At 37.7% G+C, this 27,933-nt stretch overlaps 2 pseudogenes; both read right to left on the minus strand.

Annotated features, from left to right (window-relative positions):
- Positions 1–1,111: 1,111 nt before the first annotated feature.
- Positions 1,112–14,555, minus strand: LOC131791643 (MFS-type transporter SLC18B1-like; annotated as a pseudogene).
- A 1,904-nt stretch (positions 14,556–16,459) lies between these two features.
- Positions 16,460–27,710, minus strand: LOC131791652 (MFS-type transporter SLC18B1-like; annotated as a pseudogene).
- Positions 27,711–27,933: the final 223 nt, after the last annotated feature.

Consider the following 27,933-nt stretch of genomic DNA (forward strand, 5'->3'; position numbering starts at 1 on the left):
CAAGCAATCACCAGTTAATCTTCCAAGAACTGTGGATGTTTGTGAAACTGAAGGAAATTTGGATAATTTGTCTAAGAGTGAAGAACTTTTAACTGATTCACTTCAAAGCAAGTCAATTCTTGAGAATGAAATAATACATAATTAAAGTGAATGCACAAGGTTGTGCAAAGTTGTACCTCTAAACCCACAAAAAGATCAAAATATATGTATTCCCCCTTGCTTTATCATGAAAGAGACACGTCCTCAATTCAGTACACTAAAAACATAAATGGAATGGCTTCACTTGTTAATGCCATTAGAAAAATACTAGAGAAATATAGTACTGTAGGACAATACAGAATACTGTTTGCTACATGTTCATGAAAAGTATTTGACAGAAAGGAAAGAAAAAAATTGATGATTAGACATGGAAAAAAAAACAATACTATAAAGCAATGGAGCCAGCAGAGAAAAAAATATCATTGGAGAAAAAACAATTTAGGGATATGAAAAATAAACAGGAGATACAGAAAAAACTGTCCCAAAAATACAAAACAGTGGATACTGGGTAATCAGTATTTTCGGGATGCACTAGCCTTGACTGAATGCATTGGATATCACCCTCTGTTTGTGAAGCAGTTCTGAATCTATTTAATAACTCCGTGAATGGTTGGTACAGAAAAAACGGCGTACATTTTGTTTGGTTTTGACAAATACGGAAGTAAATATAATGGTCAGCTGCATTCGCCTCGAACTGTATTGAGTGAAATTACAAATAAACACTTTCACAGGACAATAACAGTCAAACTCACAGACTTTATACAACAACGCTTGTACACTCACGGAAAATCAGTCAATAATAACCCACCAGAGGCTTGTAATGGCCTTGTCTTTGTAAGCTACTATTGCTGTCTGTTGTGTATAAGGGTTCGATATACTACCATAATGCGTGAGTCAGACCAAGTGCGCTACACAACTGCTTTATTAGAATACAATGAACTTAATAACATAAAATGATATTTAAGGATAACCATGTGATTGTGATCATGTTTGTGTTAACCAGTAAAATACAGATTATCTAATAGTTAAGGTAATTATCCAAATATAGGAAGACACACTACACTGGCCTCACACTAGGTTTATAAAACTTAGCGAAACGAGTATCATATTGCCCTGTGTCTGTGTTGCTATGTGACGTCATACAATAAACATAAAGTCCTCCCTCCTTGCTTCATATTAATGCAACGTTTTCAGCGCTTGTCGACATTTCAATCAATTGTTATCCTCCTGCACATAGTTAACTACGAGAGGTACCTCCCTGAGTCAGTATTTTCCCTAAGATTAAGAAAAGAAAAAAGCATCGTACAATCGTAAAGTGGAATCGTTCGGTTTCGACAACACAAGCGGAAGTCATCAGTCAACCGATGAATTATTTTCAGTCGAATGATTTAGGTCAGTTTCTTAAAAGACTGATTGGTTGATTTCTTTTCGTCGTTGAAACCGTTAATTCAGCTTCACTTAACTTCACTGTCTTCATACGTGCAAGTCAAGTCAAAAAGGCTCAATATAAGAAAGAATATTGTGAACTTCAGTCACATACCTTGCTGATTATTTCAGAAAAGAGGTTGTATAGTAGCTACTTGTAAGGTGCTTTTACAGAAACAGCTGATATTAACGTTATCGAACTATTTACTAACCTTAAAGAGATCTTTTAAAAAAACGTGAATAAACAAATCAGCAGGAGCTAAAAAAAACAAATACAATAGAAATATTCCAACAAACAAACAACAAAACCTAAAGGAAAAAAGGGGAAAAATTACTTCAGAGAAAGATCATTTGGAAACAAAATTGTTTGTTCACTCACTTGAAAAAAGCAGATGAAACCTGCTACCTGCAAAAGTAAGAAACCGAGAAGAAATACTTGTTATGTGAATGGTTGTTCCTGTTAAGACACCGGTCATAATTTACCAACGAGGAAGGGGGAGGGGAGGGGAGGGGGTATTTTGATTGTGTTATGTTAAAATCTACCTAAGTCCCTCCTTTATCGTCTTTTGGAAACGACTGATCCCCTATCTGTTTCCCCTTCAGTGAAAACCATGTGATCTCCGCCGAAATCAACCCCCCCCCCCCCCCCACCCCGGGCGCGCTAAATACTGACATCCCCAAAACTCTTTATAATATCAAGTCTCGTAGCGTGGATCAAATGCCTCGAATGATGAAGACAGCGCTTACACTCGTGGACCACTCATATCCAAAGTGATCATATAATACTCCAGCCAGAACAGGCCCAATCATTGACCTGGAAAGAAGGAATTGAAAAACATTTATAACCCATGATAGCTTCGGCCCTCCTTCAAATCGTTGTGGCTTTAGCGATTGAAACAAAAGAGAGAAAGAGTCAGTAAAAAAATTGCACATACCCTAAATAGTACATAGAATTGTGAATACTTGATACAAGGACGTTTGCGGAGGAATCATTGGACATACCATCTGCCCTGTAAGAGGAAAAGAAGCAACAAGCAAGTACAAACATAAGATTGTAATAAAAAAGTCAATGAATTAATAAAGTTGACTTCCAATAACTCAACACTCGCCAATTCCAACTTCGCGCTAACTCAAACCAAAACCAATACCACTGGAAATCCGCCATTTATTTACTGCGACTTTACTTTAGAGAAAAAAGAAACGACTCTTTTTTTAAGGTTCGAGTTATCGATCTGGAGTTGCTGTACTAGTTAAAAGTAATTACAAAGCTCACAGACAAAGATGAAGGAGAGAGGACTTGGTTACGCTGACTTAACAGTTCAAATGCCAAGCATACCCACTAAAAATCATTCAAAAAAACAGACACCGACGGATAAGTGACACCGAAAAGGAAAACTCATCATCTCTCATTTTCAGAGGTCTCGAAGTTGTAATGTAATATCAAAGAACATATTCCCATCTATCATGGCGGCGATGAATTTACCTGGGAAACTAAGGTATAGCTTTGTGTATTGCTATTAAACTAGTAACGCCTTTTGTGCCCCCATTGCATTGGTTGTTGTATTTACTTAAACATTGGTACTTACCTTAAAGTTTTAATAAGTTCAGGCATGATAGGTACAAAGCCAAGTGCACCCCCAATTCCATAAAGGAACACTGCTAAAATCAACAGCCAAATCGTCCTAAAAGAACAGCGGAATCGAATAAGTTTTACCATTAACATAACATTTCTCAAAGGTGACTGAACCTCAGTTTTGGATCGTTCTGGAGACAGGCGTGAAACTTGATAATCACAACTACAAATCCATGTTTGCAGGTTCATTGACTTCTGAATTTTTTGAACGTGTACAAATTGCTCAGAATATCGAAGATCGTTTTTTTTTTACTATTACTTTTAGTTAACATGATCATAATAATATGCAGAATGACGAGTATACATACTTTGCTGGTAAGAACGTAAGAAATGGAGCAGGTCCCACCAACAGATGTCCAACGAGAATTACAGTAAAACCTGCTATCATCATCGTTCGATAACATTTCTGCAAAGAGATTTTTTAAGAAATATGTAGTTGCATCAAAATCATGCTTTTATTTTTAATACATTACATACCAAATCACACGAGAAAGAGTTGTCACCACGAGTTCTTAACAACACAGCTTTCGGAGTGGATGATTTTTTTTCTCTGAGGTGACGCCTCGAGTTAACAATTCAATCAAATGTAAATCGGAGGTATGAATGGTAAGTTTTGTCATTAGAGGTCCTACAAATGTCGAAGCAGAAATGTTTGGGAAAACTCCTCACAGCAAGACGTCACCGAAAGTCGCTATTTTCCCCCAGCACTCTTTAATTGTTAGAATTCATTCCTTAGCCTCTGGGGAATACACTTTTGATTGGAACAGAATGGACTCCGTCGGTCACCAAGTTGAATTTCGCGAACTTGAGTTTGAACACGTCATTACGCACGTCATAATGCACTGGAAACCCCGCCCTGTCCCACACCATTCACCACGAGAGAAAAGGAAACCTCACAAAAAGAAGTCTTAGTTTCCCCCACCGGCAAACGCTTGTCTTGTTGATAAAAGTTTTTGGAGCGCAGATTTGGTAATTATGATAATGCCAGACCCTAATGCGGAGTTAATTTCCGCTATGCCAAAGGGAAAACTTACCGTTTTATCTCCTATGCATCCGACCAATGGTGCAAACAGGGCGTAAGTCGCACTCCAACAAAGAAAAGCAAGACCAACATTTGCTGGATTTTGACCCATCTGTGAAGTGAATATATGCCAAATGGACCATTAAGTTCAACTTTGAAGACAGAAGACTTTAAAAGTTTGGCGAACTCAACTTTCCAAAAGGAATAATAAATCGTATTTCGATTATAGGCGTGCAACACGAGCGTTTCTTAGCCTCCGAGAGAGTCTGAGTTCTTGAGAGAAGCAAGCCGGCCAGCGGTCAATTTGGGGTCTGCCAGATCCCAGCAAACCTGTCTCAACTCGTCTCTAATCTTCCCGCTTGCAGAGATATGCACGTCCGGCAGCGCTAACAGTGAGGGCCTGGTCACAAGCTAATTTCGATCAAATGTCGCATAATGGTAACCAAAGTAGTCACAACGTCCAATTAGAGGAAAGATAAATGTCACGCGGAGCTAATGAGGAATTGAAAATACAATGAAGAAACCTATGAAGGGCGGGGAAACGACAATGACCAAGTCATAATCAGTTTTAGTTCTACCTCCAAATAGTTGGCGTGAGTTTACCAGATCACAAGAGGGAAGTCAAACAGAACTAACGAAATCCTGAAGTAATCATATTCACTTTTGAATATTCCTCAAGGTACTGCGTTAAGGGATTCTGTTTGATCAAGCCATCTAGTTGACAAACCATGTTCTGTGACAGAATGCGGAAACATTATCCAACAAGACCTGACATGATTTAAGAGTAAAAGTCGTAGTTGTACCTCCATTAAGTGAGGCCCTAAGATAGGATCAGGGTAACAAAATGACAAGCCACAGACGGCAAAACAGAGAGCTGGAATGAAATGACAGGAAAAATTTGTTAGAGACCACTCTCATTTCGGTAACTCTTAAACAAATGTAAGAGCTCTAACTCTCTAAGACATGTAACTTAAAAATGGCCCCTTCCCTTGTGCTCGGCAATTTTTGATCAACTTTTAGCGTTTGGAGCACCTCGAGCAACTTTTGCCACTGACAACTTTAAAAAAAATTACATTTATTTTTCTAATGTTTATCAACCTTTTGAACGCATAAGCTATCACTTGATAAAATGTAGCCTTTAACGACCCTAATCTATTGCTTATAACGGATAATCAGCTAAAATAATGCGCAAAAAGGGCCGCTCGTTTTTGTTTTTTTTCCTTTTCATGAACTGAAATGGATGGTGAGAAGCCACTTTGCTTACTTTCCTTGCTAATGTATTTGGCTTACAGTAAGAGTCCGCCCTCCAAGATTACCTTAAAGCTTCGATATAAATGACATAACAATGCAGAGAAGGTGTAACAGTTTGATTTCTGATATGGTTTTAGACTCTGGGAGTGCATTCACTATAAAGCTAGTTTCGTTTAAGTGCTCTGGTATCTTTTGGAAAAACGTCAAATGAGCCACGTGTTTTTGTCCGTGAGACATTCACATAAATTTTCTGCCAAAAGAAGTATTCTGGCCACCCTCAACCCAGGGTGCATCAGCAATCACATTATCTAGTAATATTAACTCTCCATTATATTGTCAGAAAAAATATGTGAAATGTTAAGTGTAGTCATTTACTTACATAACACGAGTACAGTTGGAATTTTTAGCACTGTTAACCTGGATATTGATTCCTTGTCATCGTTTTCCTTCTTTTCCTCTCCTGGTAGGTAGTTTTTAATTAACATTTATCCTTGCTATATTTCGAGAGAAAATTCTCAGGAACGGACTGATATGGCTCAAAATTGCACTCAATACAGTAAAGGAACTCGTGTTTCTCATTTTATATCCATAGACTGAGTAAGAAGTGATCAGCAAAAAAATTTGCAGCCCCAGCGCTGACTTTCCTTTCAGTTAAATGGTTTTGTCTCACACGATTGTAAAGGATGGGGTTAACAGGAAAACAGGGGCTCTGTAGCGTTTTGCCACCTCTCCAAAATGTGCAGCCTATACGCGGGTGTGTCCAATCCGCGGATAAATATGGTAGTCTATTAACACAGGCAGCAGTCTACCTTGCATTTTCATGTTGATGAGTAGAATTTAATTTCGTAAAAAGGTTGTGCTTGTTCATCGTGGTAAAACACAATAATAATAAAGTATTATCGTTTGTCTCACGATGTGGTCACTTATGATGTGAATCGCGACGTTTCGACTGCATACTACTAGTCTTCATAAGGCGATAAGGTCGAATGGTTTCGGGTCTTCTTATAAAGCATGATGCTCCGCAGTGATTGGTTGGTTTTTTTTCCACAGCTGTGTTTGGTTTGTTTAGATCCTCGATGTTAGTGAGTTGTTCCTTCGACGGTTCACTATCGTACGACTCTCCGGTTGTTGTGTTTTTTTATCGTGAGCATCCACGCTTCAGGAATTTCTATTCCACTGTCCCTGTTGATGTTGTTAGGCTGAAGTCTTATGTGAATTGCCTCTTTGACCTTACCAGTGTACCAGTAAGGATCACGATTAATAAACTTAACCTCATTCCAAAGCGGTTGGTGTCCGGTGTTGTGGGTGTGCTCTGGAACGGTTCGCGATTCACATCATAACTGACCACATCGTGAGACAAACGATAATACTTTATTATATTATTATAGAATTATATTTGTTTACCAAACTGTTTGCTCGAGAGCAATGTCACCTGTCTCCTTGAAACGATTTTAAATGAAATTAATGTTGATAGGAGGCGCATCGTAAAAAACCGGTGATACAGATACATATCAAACATGATTCAAAGGTTAAGTGAAAGATTGACTGACTGACTGACTAACTTGCCCAATCACTCCTTCTTTGACTGAATGATTTTTGAACCTGAGCACCTTTTTCCCAAATCAAATGCTTTTAAGAAAATGACTGAGATACTCAAATTAGTGAGAATATAAGATTGTTAAAAAATCTATAAATCAAACCTTTGCCGAGTGTCAAGGCTAAAATTGGAATAACAGCAATCATAGTTCCACCCGTAACAATGAAGGGAAGTTTAAAACCACCAACCTAGAAACAAGATCAACTGAGATCAGAGATTATTGATGATGTTATTTTCCTGCATCTCAGATTACCCTGTTACCTATAACTTTAATTCTTTACTCGGCATGCTCTGTGGAAAAAAGCTGAGGTAATTAAGTGTTCACCCTCACTATGGTGTGAGGGAGGGGGGGAGGTGGTCGGTTGAGGTATTGTCTCTTAGACAACACAACTAATGAAGCCTGGCCAAAAGCAGCATATATAGAAATTTATGAAAAAAATCAGAGGCGGTTTTGGATGTAATGTTGACATAACTTTTTAAGTTGAATTGAGGGATGCTTTTTAGATAATATTTACGTGATGTATTACATATTACAAATGAGATAATTCAGTTAAAGATCATGCCATGGACATACTGTGTAAAGAAATCCTCCCATGACTGAACCAAAGGCATCTCCGGCTCCAGCAGCTGTCTCCACCACACCCTAGAAAATAACGGTCAAAGAACTGTTTTCATATTTTGCCTTAACTTAAAGCTGCTCTAACTTGCTAATCGACAAGATCAAGAAAGCCTGCAGAGAACAAATTATGAAGGGAGGAGGGGACAAGGGAAATTTGATGGACATTCTTACTGCATGTACCACCTCCATCGCATACAGTTTTTACTTACTCTAGGCTTTACTCGATCTTATCAAATTAATTCAATATGACAGCTTCAACACTCACAAGGAATGTTTAGCATTAGCTTGCCACATGCCTACTATGGAGACTATTTCTCAACTTGCATGCACTGTTAAAATCGACTCTTTATATTCCAATCATTTTTTAACAAAATGGAGGTACCGGTACAGTAAGTCACCTTCTAAATCTGCCACTGCTAAATCTTATTTAATGACCATTTATTCCAATTATTTACTGCAATTTATTCACTGTTATTTTTTATAGAAGCTAACATTATATAAAGTACTTAGTAACTTTAATGAATAAATGCTATTTTCATGCATTTTGTTACTTAAGGTGGCTCTAAACCCATTGAAATATACATCACTCAGGGAATGTCATGACAAGCCTTACACAGAGGCTCCTGAGTGATTCCTCATTAGAAGTTACCATATGTATTATCTTCACGGCAAGGCAAAAAATGTATTCATTACAAAATGTAGTTTGAATTCAACAAACAAAATCCCACATACTGAAACCATTCCAACATTATCTGGATATTTTCCCAATAAAATTGACAATGCCGAGGTTTCAACTGCAGCCCCTCCAATAGCAGATGTTGCTCTCAGTATGAAGGAAACAGTTATGAACGCATCCCGATCTACAATACGGTCACAAAATCTGAAAGATACAAAAGGCACAGATACTTCTTTGTTTAAAAAGCTCAAATCCCTAAAGGAGCAAGACCTAGAATTCGAGCAGTCCCTCCTTTTCGGTGAGATCCGTCGCGCGCGAGTCCAAAAAACCAGTGGAAAAAAACAATGATGCAGGGAGCCCTTGGAGTGAGGCGCTCGAAAAAAGGGAACACAGACCAAAAAATTCCAAGAGTTTGACTTCCGCATTGCGCTCTCAACACAAAAATATGATCGGCTATCGGGTAGTAATCTGTCAACAACTGGTTATACGTATCAACGCTAGTCAACGCTCCAGACTAATCATGGCTTATGGCTTGCAGGTTTTCGACAATTCTTTCTGAAACCAGGGCATACTGAGACGCTTAAAGCTCTTCTTGCTGGAAAGGACGTTTTTTCAATTTTCAATCTTTAGAAAAATTTCTGACTGCCGGTCATTTACCTATTTGAGAACCGTGACCGGCAGCACACCGCACAGTGTCAACTTCCATGGCTCTGAATTCTGAGCCCAGTGTAAATCGAGCGTTAGACATGAGATTTTTGAATCACTTCGCGATCGCTGAAGGCAATTTATAATTGGAAGCACACAGAGAGAAAAATTCGTTCGCGATGGTACCTCTACCTTTCCTAAGTATCTTCTGAGGAGTTTCGTTTGTGAGACTCATCCGAACTGAGACATTTCGCAGATTTCCAGTTCACAGTGCCCTTCGAAATTTGAGATAGTTTAGAGCTCTTGACATTACCCGAGCGTTGCGACGACATGAAAATTGACTGGTTATTAAGATGAGGAATGCCATTGGTTACATCTAATTGAGGTTAAAAATCACTCACCTGTGTAAGGTCAAACTCTTGGGCTTACACTGTGGTCCCTTCCTTTACATCTCATTCCCAGAATTCCCCGCGGCGTGCTAACATAAAATATTTCTTTCACTGATTTCTTTTTACTCGCGCGACGGACTTCGTCAAAAAGGAGAAACTGCTCGTACTCTTAGCAAGATCTTTTGCTTAAACTTCTAATTTTTCACTTTAGGTCTTTTTACACTTAACTTTCAAGAACATTTCAAATGGACTGTCTTTCACATTTATCAGCATATTTACTTAGCTTGCCCAAGTCTTGTCCAGTTTAAGCTATTGGATAAATGCTACATCTGAGAGTTGGTCTTTCCACTTCCAAGATTAACCAAAGAGAAATTTCTCTTCACAATATTAATACAATTACAAGCAGAAGACTGATGAGAAGAAGGAGGAATGGCAACTAAAAGATTAATGATGATAATAGGACCAAGTGGAGTCCAATTCTGTCTGTAATCGTACGAGTGATTAACAAAATCGGACGACCGCGAAGCGGGAGTCCGATTTATTAATCACAAGTATGATTACAGACAGAATTGGGCGACAAGAAGTCCTATTACCAATTTATAATAACCATTTCAATTTCCGAGAAAACAAATATACCTACAACAAATATCTGCGGTGGAGACAATGTCTTTAGTTAAAAATTCCTCCATTTTGGAAATTCCCTAGTTTTTCTTTGGATAACTGGTTGTTGCTATGGTTATTTTGATCATTTCTGTGATTGGTGGATTAGCTGAGTGGACTTAGTATGATTGGCTGCTTCAACTGTCTGATTACAGGTGTCCGATTACAGCCAACAGTCCGATTACAGAATGATTAGTGAAAAACGAAGCTGCGAATGCACCAACAATATTTGAGGAATTTGTAATGGTTATGATTAATTGTGTAATCAAATACAGAAATCTTAAAAGCAGTATTTTGGCTCACCCAAATAAAACCAATGATCCCCCACAAAGAACAAGCCCTGAGTAGAGAACAAACCCAGGACCATATTTTGGTATCTGCAAGTGATACAAATTGCTCATCAGTAAGTGATTGTGAAAAATCTTGTAATACAATTATTGATTCAAGCAGAAAACTACACATAATTGAGTTGGGGCCATGTGGTTCTCATATATCATTCTGTTAACCCTTTACACCCCAACATCAGTAACCATATTCTCTAAAGTGTTTTCTCTAGATTCATCTGGTACTGAAAAGGAGAATTTAAAAATCAAAGCTTCTCGGGTTGGTAATCGATTCATTTATTCTTATGATGTTAAAAAATGACTCATCAGTATTACTGTAAGGAGATTTTAGGCGATTGTCACTATTAGGATTTAAGGGTTTCAGGATGCAAAATGTACAATTATCATTGACAATGAAATATTATTTGTTCAAGCAAAGTAATCTGTAAAATGAAAGTAAACTGTTTCAGATTCTGCCTTGTTGAGCCTATTCCGATCTGAATGAGATGAAGTTATTTATCATAAAAATTAATACTAAAATAAAGATGGTGGAGTATTGAATCCAAAAAAGCGAATAGTGGTAAATATAAAAATAAATGAATTAAATATTCTAACTATCATGGATACCCTTCAGAGTCAAATACTTACAAGAACTCCACAAAATGGCGAAAAGATGAAAATCACAAACGAATAAGTTGCAAAGATAAGCCCCACTATACTTTCAGACACGCCTTTTCTCATTGCCTTAAAGTAAACAAAAAAAAAAAAAAGAGAGAAAAAGTTATACAATAAATCACAGAACCCTTGAAACAAATGTGAAAATGGCATCGGGACAAATATCAATATTTGTACTTGGCTCTAGATTTCATTATTGATTGAAAAACCATGCACAGTAGCTGTCCTTAGACCCCCAATAAGCTCCTACTGTACAGTAGCCATCCTCAGACCCCCAATAAGCTCCTACTTTACAGTAGCCATCCTCAGACCCCTAATATGCTCCTACTTTACAGTAGCCATCCTCAGACCCCCAATAAGTTCGTACTTTTGCCACTTTAGCCCTTTGCCCCACCCCTCTCCCCTAAAACCTCCTACCACGACACTGTTCCAGGTATATATGGTGAGCCTTTTGCCCTGAGTGTACAGATCAGTCTTTTGTTTTCATTTGCTTTCATGGGAATATTGAAGCTTGTGAAAGATATTATTATAAGATTATTATAAGCTCCGCTGTGAGGAATCCTAGGTGAACCACCTCCAGAGGAACACTGTAAACTTGAGGTTTCCTCTTTCTCGCTAAGTCGGAGGCCGTCAATTTTCAGGCCATTTTTCTGATCATCGGATAGAATCACTGAGCTGATAGTCGATTTAACCCGAATGGATATTACTCTGACTAACATGAGGAAAATTATTTACAACCCTTAATCACAGCTTATTTTTAAAATGATGTTTATTTATAACAATATCAATAATAAAGTTAAGGAAAGTGTGGAACGTATGTGTTAGATTTGGGTCCAACTTCCTACAAATTCCTCTTCCTCAAAAGTAACTTTTAGCTGAGAGTTGATTCATCAGATGTTGTCGGCACTCAAGGCATGTCGGCACTCAAGGCATGATCCAAGCAAGTACCCTCAGTCCAAGGCAAGGCCGAGACAAAACCATAAAGCGGTAATTCAAGAAATGTAAGGTCGCTGGCCAGTCAGAGTTTTTTTTCCCTGCTGGTCTGGCGCAATACCCCAACTGAAGGAATCGGAACGAGCCTCGCACAACGCCTTCGGGACACCGCTGCAAAACCTTGCTGCCGATGGCAGACAGCTTACTGAAGCCCTGCTGTAACATGGTACCGATAAGCTAGCCGTATAGGAGCTGAAAGCAGCGTCAACAATATTATTAATGATTATGATTTTTAATAAAACATCGACAACTATTTGAAACCCTTTTGGGCGCAGCTCACTTTTCAAATAAGGTAATTTGGTATTATAAGCTGAGTTGATAATGTAAATTTGTTACTGTAAATAGTTTCGAAGCTGACGTTTTTTAGCATAACCCCTTCGTCAGAGCGAATATGCAGAAAATGGAGCCAAGCTATTGCTGGGAACATGGTGAGGAGAAAAGCAAGAATAAATTAGTTAAATGAAAAGTAGTCGTTGATACCGTGGGGATTAAGAGTGCCGATTTGAAAGACAGAGTTTTGCCGCTTTTTGCCTAGAATGATTAGAGATTAAAGTGTCTAGCGACAGGTTTGGCTAGGTCCTTGTCATTTCTTTTTACGTTGCGAAGGTGTTCTCGGAATCGGTCACATAGTCAACTCTCTGTTTCACCAATGTATAATTTTTTGGAGTAAGTGCAAGTTATGCAAAATATAACATTGGCGAAGAGGTACGTGCAGTGATCAAAAATCCTTATGGATCACTTGGGTCCCGACAGTTTCTCTACGTTATGAATGAAAGGGCAGCTTTTGCATCAAAGTAAAATACCTCGTTTATCAATCAATTAAGGAAAAACTGTAAACATTGGCATACGTATGCTCCCCAGAAAGAAGTACGTTATTATTCATCAATAAATATAATATTGCTGACCTTACTAGGAAAGAATGGTGATTTATATACAGAAAATGCTTAAAAAACCACAAAGTAGGCAATACTACGGAGATAATAATAGGTTTCGAAGAGTCCAGAGTCAACTAACTCCAAAGATACAATCTGAGCTCGAGTTCTGCTCCCTCATTTTGGATTGAAGGCTGTTTTTGAACGAGCTCTTCCTCTGGTTAATAAGTCAAATCTTATCTGGACTACTGGCATTTCCCATTAGAATTGATTACATTATCAAAATAGTCGGCATCGTTTTACAACTCATCCGAGAGCCAACTTTAATACTTTTCAGAGGATGTTGACATTGATCTAAGAGGAGAGAGAAATATTCAAAGGCTTTCCATCACATCTGGAAAAATTGAAAAAAATCCCACCACACTATAATTTTATCAGGTGTTTTCGTAATATGTGACCATAACCTGAAAATATAAATCAAAGTTTAATGTATAATAGAAGCCATTAGCTTGTTGCTCTCCTGGCTGCATACGTAACACTCAGAGATTTAATACAAAGAACTAGATTCGACACAAAGAAATAGATTGAAATTTTGCTGTTTTATTTAAATGTATATTTACTTTCACCATATTGCCTGTTACCTTAGGAAAAAATTTGTTTTTCCCCAAAATGAAATGTATTAAGCACCTCAAGAACTAAAATTAATATTCAAATTGTCTCAAATTCAAAATAGGTATGTTACGAATCTATCAATGAAAAATGTTATTATTCCCATTCCTTTTTTTTCACCACAGTCAATGATATTTTGACAGTGAAATTTATTTTTTTACACACTAACAATAAATTTTAGGGTAAAGATGTAGAGATGAGTTCATTCACACCTTCAGTGTTTGGAACCAATGGCGGAATGGGACATGAGTGTTAGCGTTTCTTGAAGCATCTTGCAGATAAGATAGCTCAGAAAGACACCGAGCCGTATAACACAGTTATCGCATGGTTCAAGACACAAACCTCTTTCGAAATTCTAATATCGGTACGCGGATGCGTGAGAGGTTCACGAACGCCTTTTCACAGCAAGATAGAACACTCCTTAGACTGCAAAATAAACGTCGCCACCGCGGGCATCTAAAGTTTTATTTTTTTTTAAGGGAAACTTTAAAGTTAAATGCTTTTGTATTATACATGATTTTGAATTTTTATGAAATTTCGTATATTAATCAATAGTATTTCGTAAATAATCTTGAATTGTGAATAAAGAGTTTAAGGTCAATGTTAGTGTAAATGATTCAGACGACTTAACAGGAGCATACACAACTCTAACAGGCTTTTCGAGAAAAGCTCTTTTTTTTCTTCATTAGAGCTAAAAACAATTATTTGATGACGAGCTAGTGAACTATTAAACTGTGAAAGATATATTACGTTAATTTACCAATATATTACAAGTATTATTATTATATATCCAATATAGACTTATTTCTAATATATTATTGATTAATGAATAGAAATGCTAACCTCTGCAGGAAAGAATGGTGAAAACAAAGAGAATGAAACAAACACCATGAAGCCGCAAAGACCATTGCTGGCGTAGATAACTATGTTGTTAAGAATGTGAAGAATCCCGGGTGAATCACCTCTGGAGGAACACTTTTCCTCTTTCTCGCTGATTCGGGTACTGCCAGTTATCAGGCTTTCCTTCTCAACATCGGATCTAATTTCTGAACTGTCGGTATTGGTCATTTTCCTTCTGGATGGATGCTGCTATCACTAAATTGTCAAAAACTTATTGTAACTCTCAACAATAGCTTTCTTCTCAAAGAATGTTATAAAAATTCATCAACGAGTTACGAAAAATTAAATCTTAGAAAAAATTAAATCTTTCTAGTTGTTTTCGGCGTCCAAACCGTCTTCTTTGTTTCTTTCCCGAAAAAGGCCCTCAATAAATCAAATCTGAGAACTGGTCCAGTTTGGTTCCTACTCGTGGGAAGTTTGGAGAGGAGATAAAATGTGTAAGAGTCGCTGGAGGCGCAGCTGAGAGCATCTCTAGCTTCTTGAGCACTATTACAACTTTGCAAGGACTTCATATCTTGATGAAAACACAGCTGACGAATAAAACGATTGGTTCATATGTCAGCATGCGTTCATCGAGATATGAAGCACTCGGATAGTTTGAAGAGCATTTCAGTAGCTAGAGTTGCAGTTTATTTCAATGATATGAAAAGCTGCCTCCAAATCCAATTATAATGGGGGGAGATTTTGAAAATTACTTTTGTCGTCTGTGTATCTCGAGCACGTTCTTTGTAAACATCAGAATCTAACCTTGTGATGTGTTTGAGGCCAAATGTTGATCAGCATCAATTTGATATTTAAGCCATACACGCCATGTGTATGAGTTAATGTCAGCATGAATCAGACATACAGCGGCAAGTCACCCAAAACTTGCTTTCACTCTTACTTTCATAATTTGTGGCCCAATATGTCCTCATAATTTTGTTGTAGTTTTTTGTGAAAATATATTTCAGTTTTTGAGAAATTATTTTTTCGTTCGACCAAATATGCAAATTTTCACCGTGAATATTACCTGAGTTGTGTGACTTCATGTAACCAATAAACTTGACCTCCAGTATTTCTGTCAACATAATCCTTTGTTTTATCATCTAAACTTAATCTCCTGTCAATATTGAAGCTGGTAAAGTAATATTTATTTTTTGGTGAATATTTTTGTTCGACATACTTTTCCTATATCGAATAGTAACATCAAAACAAAGACAGTTTTAACAATGACCGATATGACAGAATCTACTGAGCTTCGAGTTTTTAAAAGACAAAAGGATGGTTAATAAGTTATTGTAAAAATTTCCTTGTGTATTTGTGTTGTTCTATCTTGAGACGAACTCAAAGTCCGGCAAAATTTACTTGCTAGCGACTGTGAAATATAGATGCTGTGCTTACTTGTCGCCACCATTTACTGGCATAAATCACTACAATCTGTAAAAAATCTAATATAACACTCTTAACTTGTTTATTTATGATTTCATTAGCTGTTTCGATTATTATTTAACGCCTGGGTATTACGTTTTGACAGGAGCCCAGGTTTTGCGTTGTGTTTTCCCCTCCATAATTTATACTGACACAAATGAATATTTAACCTGTATGGAGACTTTTGTTTATGTTGAATTGAAGATAGAATGAACGAAAAAAATCCTTTCTCAAAAACTGACATGTATTTTCACAAAAAACTACACCACAATTATTAGGACATATTGGGCTACAAATTATTAGGACATATTGGGCTACAAATTATAAAAGTAAGAGGAAGCAAGTTTTGGGTGACTTGCCGCTGCGATAGATGCTGACATCCTCTCTTAAGTGCCGCTAACCTCAATTTTTCTTCATATAATAAATCTCATTGTTTTCAAGATAAAAAAAGTCGAAAATTATCGCATCTGGCAGCCAAGGAGTTAATTTGCTTCTGTCATACGTGCAAGTCAAGTCAAAAAGGGTCAATATAAAAATGAATATTGTCGACTTCAGTCACATACCTTGCTGATTATTTCAGAAAAGAGGTTGTATAGTAGCTACTTGTAAGGTGCTTTTTACAGAAACCGCTGGTACTAACCGCGTTATCGAACTATCTACTAACCTTAAAGAGATCTTTCAAACAACGTGAAGAAAACAATCAGCAGGAGCTAAAAAAAAACAAGCATATATAACAGAAAGATATGATAACAAATATTCCTAGATGATAAACTACAAAACCTAAAAGAAAAAAAAGGAAAAAATTATTTTAGAGAAAGATCTTTCTCTTAAAGTAAAAATATGATAGAACAAAACACCAGAAAATAACGTTAACCGATCATTTAGAAGCAAAATTGTTTGTGCACTCACTTGGAAAAAGCAGATGAAACCTGCTACCTGCAAAAGTAGGGAACCGAGCAGAAATACTTGTTATGTGTAATTTGTTCCTATAAAGACACCGGTCATTATTTACCAACAAGGAAGGAGGAAGGGTGGGGGGGGAGGGGATTTTGGTTGTGTCACATTAAAATTTACCTGAGTCTGAAATATTCCCTCCCCCCCACCCCCCTCCTCCTTATTGGTAGTTAATTGGCAGTTAATCTTCTCCCCCTCCCCGCCGGCGATAAATACTAAATTCTCCTCAAAACTCTTTATGATATCAAGTCTCTTAGCGTATATTAAATGCCTTGAATGATCGATGAAAGAGCACTTACAGTCATGGACCACTCAAATCCAAAGTGATCACATAGTACTCCAGCTAGAACGGGCCCAATCACCGACCTGGAAAGAAAAAGTTGAAAAACATTTTTAATCCATTTCAAGCGTGGATGTTAGCGTCTGCCCTCCCTCAAATCGTTGCTGCTTTAGCAATTAAAACAAAAGAGATAAAGAGTCAATAAAAAAGTGCACATACCCTAAATAGTACATACAAATGTAAATACTTGACACAAGCGCGTTTGTGAAGGAATCATCGGGCATTCCATCTTCCCTGCGAGGGAAAAAGAAGCAGCAAGCAAGTACAAAAACATGATAATAAAAAAAAGTTAATCAATAAAGTTGACTTCCAATAACTCAACACTCGCCAATTCGAACCTCGTGCTAACTCGAACCAAACCGAATTCTCTGGAAATCCACCATTCATTTACTGTGACTTAATTCTAGATAATTCGAATGCTAGAAAAAAAAGAAAGGACTCTTTTTTACTTTATCTTAAAGGTTCGAGTCATCGATCGGGGTCGCTGTACTCGTTAAAAATAATTACAAAGGTTCACAAACAAAGAGGAAGGAGGGAGGACTTAATCACACTAATTTAATAGTTAAAATGCCAAACATACCCACTCAAAATCATTCAAAAAAACAGACACCGACGCATAAGTGACATCGAAAATGAAAACTCATCATCTCTCACTTTCAGAGTTCTCAAAATTGTAATGTAATATGTCAAAGAACATATTCCCAGCTATCATGGCGACGACGAATCTACCCGGGGAAATTAGGGTATAGCTCTGTGTATTGCTGTTAAACTAATAACGCCTTTTGTGCCCCCCTTGCATTGGTTGTTGTATTTACTTAAACATTGGTACTTACCTTAAAGTTTTAATGAGTTCAGGCATGATGGGTACAAAACCAAGAGCACCAGAAATTCCATAAAGGAACATTGCTGGAATTAGCAGCCAAATCTTCCTGCAAGAATAGCGGAACCGAATAAGTTTTATCATTAACATAGCATTTCTCAAAGGTGACTGAACCTCAGATTTGGATCGTTTTGGAGATAGGCGTGAAACTTGATATTCGCAGCCACAAATCTATGTTTTACAAATTTCTCAGAATATTGAAGATCGTTTTTTTTACTGGTACTTTTAATTAACATGATAATGAAAGTATGCAGAATGATTGGTACACATACTTAGCTGGTAGGAACGTAAGAAATGGAGCAGGTCCCACCAACAGATGTCCAATGAGAAGTACAGTAAAACCTGCTATCATCATCGTTCGATAACATTTCTGCAAAGAGATTTTTTAAGATATGCAGTTCCATCAAAATCATGCTTTTATTTTTATTACATTGCATACCAAATGAATGATTTTTTCTCTGAGTTGACGCCTCGAGTCAACAATTCAATCAACTAAATCGGAGGTATAAATGGTAAGTTTTGTCATTAGAGAACCTACAAATATCGAAGCAGAAAATTTCTGGGAAAACTCCTCACAGCAAGACGTCACTGAAAGTCGCTATTTTCCCTCAGCACTCTTTAATGTTTAGAATTCATTCCCTAGCCTCTGGGGAAGACACGTTTGATTGAAAGGGAATGGACTCTGTCGGTCACCAAGTTGAATTTCGTGAAATTGAGTTTGAACATGTCATTACCCACTTCATAATGCACTGGAAACCCCGCCCTGTCCCCTACCATTCACCATAGGAGAAAAGGAAACCTCACAAAAAGAAGTCTTAGTTTCCCCCACCGGCAAACACTTGTCTTGTTAATGAAAGTTTTTGGAGCGCAGATTTGGTAATTGTGATGATGCCAGACCCCGATGCAAAGTTAATTTTTGCTATGCTAAAGGGAAAACCTACCATTTTATCTCCTATGTATCCGACCAATGGTGCTAACAGGGTGTAAGTCGCAGCCCAACAAAGAAAAGCAAGACCAACATTTGCTGGATTTTGACCAATCTGTGAAGTGAATATATGCCAAATGGACCATTAAGCCCAACTTTGAAGACAGAAGACCTTAAAAGTTTGGCGAACTCAATTTTCCAAAAGGAATAATAAATCGCATTTCGTTTATAAGCGCTACAATACGAGCGTTATTTGGCCCGCGAGAAGGTCTGAGTTCTTGAGAGAAGCAAGCCGGCCAGCAGTCAATTTGGGGTCTGCCAGATCCCAGCAAACCTGTCTCAACTCGTCTCTAATTTTCCCGCCTGCAGAGATATGCACGTCCGGCAGCGTTAACGGTGAGGGCCTGGTCACAAGCTAATTTCGATCAAATGTCGCATAACGGAAACCAAAGTAGTAACAACGTCCAACTAGAGGAAAGAAAAATTTCACGCGGAGCTAATAAGGAATTGGAAAAAACAAGGAAGGAACCTTTGTGAGGGGCGGGAAAACGACAGTGACAAAGTCGTAATAAGTTTTAGTTCTACCTCCAAATAGTTGGCGTGAGTTTACCGGATCACAAAAGGGAAGTAAAACAGAACTAACGAAATCCTGAAGTACACATATTCACTTTTGAATATTCCTCAAGGTATTGCGTCAAGGGATTCTGTTTGATCAAACCATCTAGTTGACAAAGCATGTTCTGTGACAGAATGAAACATTATATGTCCCCTTAAAAAAGACCTAACATGATATAAAAGTAAAGGTCGTAATTGTACCTCTATCAAGTGAGGCCCTAAGATAGGATCAGGGTAAGAAAATGACAAGCCACAGACGACAAAGCAGAGAGCTGGAATAAAATGACAGGAAAAATTTAGTAAAGACTCTCATTTCGGTAACTCTTAAACAAATGTAAGAGCTCTAGTCTCTAAGATATTGTAACTTAAAAATAGCCCCTTCCCTTGTGCTCGGCAACTTTTGAGCAACTTTTAGCGTTTGGAGCACTTTTCGAGTTTCTGGAAACTTCGAGCAACTTTTGCCACTCCGACAACTTTTACAAAAATTACATTTTTGTAATTTTGTTAATGTTTATCAACCTTTCGAACGCATAAGCTATCACTTTACAACATTTATCTAATACCTATAACGGATAATCAGCTATAATAATGCACAAAAAAGCCGGTCGTCTTTGTTTCTTTCCTCGTCATGAACGAAAAGGGATGGTGAGAAGCCACCTTGCTTACTTTCTTTGCCAATGCATTTGGCTTACAGCAAGAATCCGCCCTCCAAGATTACCTTAAAGCTTCGATATAAAATGACATATAACAGTGCAGAGAAGGTGTAACAGTTTGATTTCTAATATGGTTTTAGACTCTAGGAATGTAATCAATATAGAGCTGGTGTCTTTTAAGTTCTCTGGTATCTTTCGGCAAGACGTCAAATGAGCCACGTGTTTTTTTTCGTTAGACATCCACATAAATGTTCTGCCAAAAGAAGTATTCTGGCCACCCTCAACTCAGGGTGCATCAGCAATCACATTATCCAGTAATATTAACTCTCCATTATCCATTGTCAGAAAAAATATGTTAAATGTTAAGTGTAGTCATGTACTTACATAACATGAGTGCAGTTGGAATTTTAAGCACTTTTAACCTGGATATTGATTCCTTGTCATCTTTTTTCTTCTTTTCCTCTCCTGGTATATAGTTTTTAAATAACAATTATCCATGCTATATTTCAATAGAAACTTCTCAAGAACGGACTGGTATGGCTCAAAACTACACTCAATACAGTAAAGGAACTCATGTTTCTCATTTTATATCCATAGCCTGAGTAAGAGGAAATCGGCGAAAAGTTATGTGGCCCCAGCGCTGACTTTCCTTTCAGTTAAATGCTTTTGACTCACACGATCATAAAGGATGGGCTTAACTTAAAATAGGGGCTTTTTAGCGTTTTGCCAAATCACCAAAATGTGCAGCTTATACGCGGATGTGGCCAATCCGCGGATAAATATGGTAGTCTATTAACACAGGCACCATAAAGGGGTAAGTTTCTAAAGAAAGATCGTTCATACGAAGGGCTAACGCTCGAAACGTTAGCTATTTTACCCTTTACGGTGGCTAATTTACGTTTTCAACCCAGTTGTTAACACTAAATTACCTGCAACACAGGCACGAGTCCACCTTGCATTTTCATGTTGATGGCTAGAATTATATTTCGTAGAAAAGGTTGTGCTTGTTCATCTCGGTAAAGTTCAATAAATATAAAGTATTATCGTTTGTCTCACGATGTGGTCACTTATGATGTGAATCGCGACGTTTCGACTGCATACTACTCGTCTTCATCAGGCGATAAGGTCGAATGGTTTCGGGTTTTCTTATAAAGTATAATGCTCCACTGTGATTGGTTGGTTTTTTTCCCACAGCTGTGATTGGTTTGTTTAGATCCTCGATGTTAGTGAGTTGTTCGTTCGACGGTTCGCTGTTGTACGACTCTCCAGTTGCTGTGTTTTTTATCGTGGGCATCCGCGATTCAGGAATTTCTTTTCCACTGTCCCTGTTGATGTTGTTAGGGTGAAGTCTTATGTGAATTGACTCTTTGATCCTACGAGTGTACCAGTAAGGATCACGATCAATAAACTTAACCTCATTCCAAAGCGATTGGAGTCCGGTGTTGTGAGCGTGCTCTGAAACGGCGGAGGTCTGGGTACGGGCTAGCTGCGATTCACATCATAACTGACCACATCGTAAGACAAACGATAATACTTTATTATTATGGAATTATATTTGTTTACCAAACTGTTTGCTCGAGAGCAATGTCACATGTCTCCTTGAAACGATTTTGAATGAAATTAATGTTGATAGGAGGCGCATCGTGTAAAAAAGGTGATACAGATACCTGTCAAACATGACTCAAGTGTCAACTGAAAGATTGACTGACTGACTAACACGTCCTTTCACTCCTTCATTGACTTAATGATTTTTGAAGCTGAACACCTTTTACACAAATCAAATGCCTTTTAAGAAAATGACTGAGATACTTCAATCAGTAGGAATTTAGATTGTTAAAAAAATCTGAACATCAAACCTTTGCCAAGTGTCAAGGCTAAAATTGGAATAACAGCAATCATAGTTCCACCCGTAACAATGAAGGAAAGTTTAAAAACCACCAACCTAGAAACAAGATCAACTGAGATCAGAGATTATTGATGATGTTATTTTCCTGCATCTCAGATTACCCTGTTACACATAACTTTATTTCTTTACTTAGCATGCTCTATGGAAAAAAGCCGGGGTAATTAAGTGTTCAACCTCACCATGGTGTGAGCGAGGTGGTCAGTTGAGGTATTGTCTCTTAGTCAACACAACCTATGAAACCTGGTCAAAAGCAGCGTAGATGGAAATTTAAGCAGTGGCAGTTTGGATGTAATTTTGACATAACTTTTCAGTTGAATTTTATACATTAGGGGATGCTTTTTAAATCATATTCACGCGATATATTACAGGTAATAAATCAGGTAAGGACCATTCCATGTACATACCGTGTAAAGAAATCCTCCCATAACTGGACCAAAGGCATATCCGGCTCCAGTAGCTGTCTCCGCCACACCCTAGAAAATAACGTTGAAAGAACTTTTTTCTTATTTTGCCTTAAAGCTGCTCTAACTTGTAAATCGACAAGATCGAAATAAGCCTGCAGTAAATAAATCAGAAAGGGAGAAAGGAACAAGGGAAATTTGATTGACATTCTTACTGCATGTACCACCTCCATCGCATACAGTTTTTACTTGCTCCAGGCTTTACTCATCTTATCAAATGAATTCAATATGACAGCTTCAACACTCACGAGGAATATTGAGCATTAGCTCGCCATACGCCTGCTATGCAGACTAATTCTCAATTTACATTAACTGTTAAAATCGACTCTTTAAATTCTAATAACTTTTTAACAAAATGGAGGTACCGGTAGATTAGGTCACCTTCTGAATCTGCCTCTGCTAAATCTTATTCAACGACCATTTATTCCAATTATTAACTGCAATTTATTTACTGTTATTTTTAATAGAAGCTAACATTATTTACAGTACTTAGTAACTTTGATCAATAAATGCTATTTTCATGCATTTTGTTTTTTGATTAAGGTGACTCTGAACCCTATTGAAACAGACATCACTCAGGGAATGTCACGACAAGTCCCACTCAGGGGCTGAGTGATATCTTTTTCCAGGCAATTTATAGAGCCACTTTAATTATTACGCAAAAAATAACTAAAAATAAGCATTCATTCATCAAAGTCACTACGTCATATAATAACCGAACATTTCTCTGACATAGGTACTTTTTTTTATAAACATATTAGAAGTTACCATATGTAATATCTTCATGGCAAGGCTAAAAATGTATTCATTATAAAATGTAGTTTGAATTCAACAAACAAAATCCCACATACTGAAACCGTTCCAATATTATCTGGATATTTTCCTAATAAAATGGACATTGCCGAGGTTTCAGCTGCAGCCCCTCCAATGGCTGATGTTGCTCTTAGTATGAAGGAAACAGTTATGAACGCATCTCGATCTACAATCAGGTCACAAAATCTGAAAGATACAAAAGCCACAGATATTCTAGGTCTTGCTCGTAAAGGGGCAAGACCTAGAATTCGAGCAGTCCTCCCTTTTTGGTGAGGTCCGTCGCACGAGTCCAAAAAAAATCAGGGGAAAAAAAAACAATGATGCAAGGAGCCCTTGGAGTGAGGCGCTTGATAAAAGAGAACACAGACTAAAAATCCAAGAGTTTGATTTCCGCATTGCGCTCTCAACGCAAAAATATGATCGGCCATCGGACGGTAATCTGTCAACAAGTGGTTATATGTATCAACGCTTGTCAACGCTCCAGATTAATCATGGCCGATGACCTGCAGGTTTCAGACAATTCTTTCGCTGAAACCAGAGCACACTCAGGCGCCTAAAGCTCTTCTCGCTGGAAAGGACGTCCCGGCAATTTTGCCAACCGGCTTTGGAGAGAGCCTTATCTACCATGTGTTTTTTCAATTTTTAGAAAAATTCCCACTGCCGGTCATGGTTCTCAAATAACTAAATGACCGGCAGTCGGCAGCCCACCGCACGCAGTGTCAACATTCTGAGCCCAGTGTAAATCGAGCGTCAGACATGAGATTTTTAAATCACTTCGCGATCGTTGGAGGCAATTTATGATTGCAAGCACACACACAGCAAAATTCGTTCGCAATGTGGGAACGAATTTTGTAAATTAGAGCTCTTGACATCACCCGAGCGTTGCGACGATATGAAAATTGACTGGTAATTAATATAAGGAATGCCATTGAGGTTAAAAGTCACTCACCTGTGCAAGGTCAAACTCTTTGGCTTACGCTGTAATCCCTTCCTCTACGCCTCACTCCCAGAGTTCCCCGCGGCGCGCTAACATAAAATCTTTCTTTCGTTGAATTTTTTTTACTCGCGCGACGGACTTCGCCAAAAAGGAGAGACTGCTCTTAGTCTTAGCAAGATCTTTGGCTTGAACTTCTTATTTTTTCACTTTAGGTCTTTTCAAACTTAATTTTCAACACTATTTCAAATTGACTATCTTTCACATTAATCAGAATATTTTCTTAGCTTGCTTAAGTCTTGTCTAGTTTATCAAGCCACTGGAAAAGTGCTACATCTAAGAGTTAGTCTTTTCACTTCCAGTATTGACCAAAGAGAAATCTTCTTTTCTTCACAATATTATAATTTCAAGCAGAAGAGTAATGAGAAGAAAGAAGGATGACGACTTAAGGATTCATTGTATAATTAAATACAGAAATCATACTTATTAAAATCAGCGTTTTGGCTCACCCAAATAAAACCAATGATCCCCCACAAAGAACAAGCCCTGAGTAGAGAACAAACCTTGGGCCATATTTTGGTATCTGCAAGTGATACAAATTGCTCATCAGTAAGTGATTGTAAAAAATCTCGGAATACAAGTGCTGATTCAAGCAGAAAACTACATGTAATTAAGTTGTGGCCGTGTGGTTCTAATATATCATTATGTTAACCCTTTACACCTCAACATCAGCAACCATATTCTCTGAAGTGTTTTCTGTAGATTTATTTGTTACTGAAAAGGAGAATTTATCAATCAAAGCTTCTCAGGTCGGCAATCGTTTCCTTTTTTCTCATGATGTTAAAAATGACTCATCAGTATTACTGTAAGGAGATTTTAGGCGATTGTCACTATTAGGATTTAAGGGTTTCAGGATGCAAAATGTACAATTATCATTGATAATAGAATATTATTTGTTCAAGCAAAGTAGTCTGTAAAATGAAAGTGAACTGTTTCAGGTTCTGCCTTGTTGAGCCTATTCTGATCTGAAGGAGATGAAGTTATTTATCATAAAAATTAATACTAAAATAAAAATGGTGGAGTATTGAATCCGAAAAAGCGAATTGTGGTAAATATACAAATAAATGAATTAAATATTCTAACTATCATGGATACCCTTCAGAGTCAAATACTTACAAGAACTCCACAAAATGGCGAAAAGATGAAAATCACAAATGAATAAGTTGCAAAGATAAGCCCCACTATACTTTCAGACACGCCTTTTCTCATTGCCTTTAAGTAAACAGAAAAAAAGAGAAACAGTTATACAATAAATCACAGAAATCTTGAGACAAATTATGAAAATGGCATTGGAACAAATATCAATATTTGTACTTGGCTCTAGATTGAATTATTGATTGGAAAACCATGCACAGTAGCTGTCCTTAGACCCCTAATAAGTTCCTACTTTACAGTAGCCATCCTCAGACCCCCGATAAGTTCCTACTTTACAGTAGCCATCCTCAGACCAGTCAGCTCCTACTTTTGCCACTTTGCCCCACCCCTCTCCCCTTAAACCTCCTACCACGACACTGTTCCAGGTATATGTGGTGAGTCTTTTGCCCTGAGTGTACAGATCAGTCTTTTGTTTTCATTTGCTTTCATGGGAATATAGAAGCTTGTGAAAGATATTATTATAAGATTATTATAAGCCCCGCTGTGAGGAATCCTTGGTAAACCACCTCTAGAGGAACACTGTAAGCTTGAGGTTTCCTCTTTCTCGCTAAGTTGGAGGCCGTCAATTTTCAGGCCATTTTTCTGATCACCGGATAGAATCACTAAACTGATAGTCAATTTAAGCTGAACGGATAATACTCTGACTAACACAAGGAAAATTATTTACAACCCCTTAATGAGAGCTTACTTTTCAATGGTGTTTATTTATAACAATAGTAATAAGAAAATTAAGAAAAGTGTTGAACGTATGTGTTAGATCTGGGTCCAACTTCCCACAAATTCCTCACAGAATTCAGATTTCTTTTCTTCAGTCAAGATTTAGAGTGACTTTTAGCTGAGAGTTGATTCATCAGATGTTGCCTGCACTCAAGGCATGAAATTGTAACGTGATCCAAGCTAGTTACATGACGCTTAACGCAGCACCACAACGGTGGCAGCAAATACTCCTACACTTCCTTGAGATTAAATACAAGAAAGGCGAGGATAATTTTTCTCGCTGACACCTTCAGCAGAGACTTTGCACCTGAAGTGAACGTGTCTGAGTTTTTCCACGAACTGAAGAAGATCGATCACGAGGTCTCGCTTCCTTCCGTGACGTACGATGGCATCAAATTAAAAGTGCATCAATGGAGTATCCTGTCCTCTAAGAACTACGGTCGGTTATACAGCGCAAAACCCTGCTGCCGATCGCAGACAGCTCACTGAAGCCCCGCTGTAACATGGATACCGATCAGCTAACACTAATAGGAACTGAAAGCAGCGTCAACAATATTATTAATAATTATGATTTTTAATAAAACGTCGACGACTATTTGAAACCCTTTTGGGCGCAGGTTACTTTTCAAATAAGGTAATTTGGTTTATAAACTGATTTGATAATGTAAATTGGCCACCGTAAAGATTTTCGAAGCTGACGTTTCTAGTGTTACCCCTTCGTCAGAACGCAGATATACAGAAAATGAAGCTACGCTATTAGTGGGAACATGGTGAGGAGAAAAGCAAGAATAAATTAGTTGAATGAAAAGCGGTCGTTGATACCGTGGGGATTTAGAGTGCCGATTTGAAAGATAACGTTTTACCTTAGAGTTTTGCCGCTTTCTACTCAGAATGATTAGGGAAATTTAAGTGTCTAGCGACTGGTTTAATTTGGCTGGCTCCTTGTCATTTCTTTCTACATTGCGAAGATGTTCTCGGAATCGGTCACCTAGTCATCTTCCTGTTTCACCAATGTATAACTTTTTGGAGTAAATGCAAGTTATGCAAAATATATCATTGGAAAAGGTGCACGTAAAGTGCTCAGTAATCCTAATGGATCTCTTGGGTCTCGACAATTTCTCTACGTTATGAGTGAAAGGACAGGTTTTGCATCAAAGTAAAATACTTCGGTTACCAATCAATTAAGGAAAACCTGTGAACATTGGCAAACGTCATTATACTGCCCAGACAGAAGTACATCATTATTCTTCAGTATTGAATATTGCTAACCTTTCTGGGAAATAATGGTGATTCATATACAGAACATGCTTAAAATACCACAAAGTAGGCAATACTGATGGGGATGATGATAAATATGTTTCGAAGAGTCCAGAGTCAATTAACTCCAAAGATACAATCTGAGCCCGAGTTCTGCACTTTCCTGTTGGATTGAAGGCTGTTGCTTGACGAGCCCTTCCTCTGGTTAGTAAGTCAAATCTAATTTGGACCACTGGCATTTTCCATAAGAATTGATAACATTATCAAAAAAGTCAATATCTTTTTACAACTCATCTGAGAGCCAAATTTAATACTTTTTAGAGGATGTTGACATTGATCTAAGAGGAAGGAGAACTATTCAAAGGCTTTCCATCACATCTGGCAAAATTGAAAAAAAATCCTACCATACTATAATTTCATCAGGTGTTTTCATAATATGTGACCACAACACGATAATATAAATCAGAGT

Source organism: Pocillopora verrucosa, chromosome 4 (assembly GCF_036669915.1).
Source record: "Pocillopora verrucosa isolate sample1 chromosome 4, ASM3666991v2, whole genome shotgun sequence".
NCBI classification, from domain to species: domain Eukaryota; kingdom Metazoa; phylum Cnidaria; class Anthozoa; order Scleractinia; family Pocilloporidae; genus Pocillopora; species Pocillopora verrucosa.